This window comes from Bos indicus, chromosome X (genome assembly GCF_029378745.1).
Source record: "Bos indicus isolate NIAB-ARS_2022 breed Sahiwal x Tharparkar chromosome X, NIAB-ARS_B.indTharparkar_mat_pri_1.0, whole genome shotgun sequence".
Taxonomy (NCBI): domain Eukaryota; kingdom Metazoa; phylum Chordata; class Mammalia; order Artiodactyla; family Bovidae; genus Bos; species Bos indicus.
The window spans coordinates 87523016-87524058 of record NC_091789.1 but is presented as its reverse complement, the minus strand read 5'-3'; positions in this window follow the sequence as shown (position 1 = coordinate 87524058).

Sequence of the window (1043 nt, the reverse complement as noted above, 5' to 3'; positions counted from 1 at the left end):
TCCTGACTCTTCTTCTCCCTGGCTGTGTGGCTTCAAGTGAGGAAGTTCACTTGTCTTGTCTCAGAGTACAAAGAAGACAAGGAAAGGTCAAGGACAAGGGCCACGGTAGTCAGAGAGGGAGTGTGAGTGTTCATGCACATGGACAGGACAGTCCCATGAGAAAATGTGGAGGCTAGACTCTATGTCCCGTAGGGTTAGGAACCAGGCCTGATAACTGGTGCTGTGTGAATCAATAGGCAAGGAAGACAGTGAGTTCATATATGAATATGTACATGTGTGAGAATATGAGAAGAGCTAAAAAAATGTGCATGTGGCACATAAAGCATGTGTGAACGGGTGAAAACATGTGTGACTGGGAATGAGGGTGTCTGTGGGAGGCTCTGTGGAGGAATAATAGTTTCCATTTAGTAAGCACCATGGTGGGCTGGCTGTGATGTTGAGACCTTTCTGTGCATTATCTCACTCCCCGCTCAGCACAGTTCCATGAAGGAGAGATGATCTCCAGGTTACAGAAGAGTTAACTGAAGCACACAGGGGAAGCGACTTAACCAAGGAGATACAACTGATAAGCAGTGAACTCTATGGCTCTGAAGTCCATAACTCCATGCCTCCCGAGGGTGTGGGAAGCTGAGTTATGTAGCTCTCTGGGGGGCTGTTACGATACCTGAGGCCTCCTGCAGCAGCCAGATGTTTTTTGGCACCCCTGGGTTCAGAAGGCCCCTACATACAGATTTCCATCTGCTTGGAGATTCTTGAAGGCAGGGCTTGGTGGGATTCCTCTTTGGATCTCAGCTCAGAGGCAATCACAGGATCAGTGCTCAGGAAACCCTGGTGGACTTTAACCCTGAGGGGTGTGTGTGTTCAGTGACACTGATCTGGGAGGCTTGGGAAGGTGTGTAACTGCCACTAGGATAGTGAGCTTGGATAAGAGAGGGTCCACATCCCCCACAGATCCTGACTTCCTTTTCAGCTTCCCTGGGGAGTAATTTTCCTTACCTTAGGGGGCATGAATCACTACAAAAGAGGCCCTGCTAGGGTGGGGC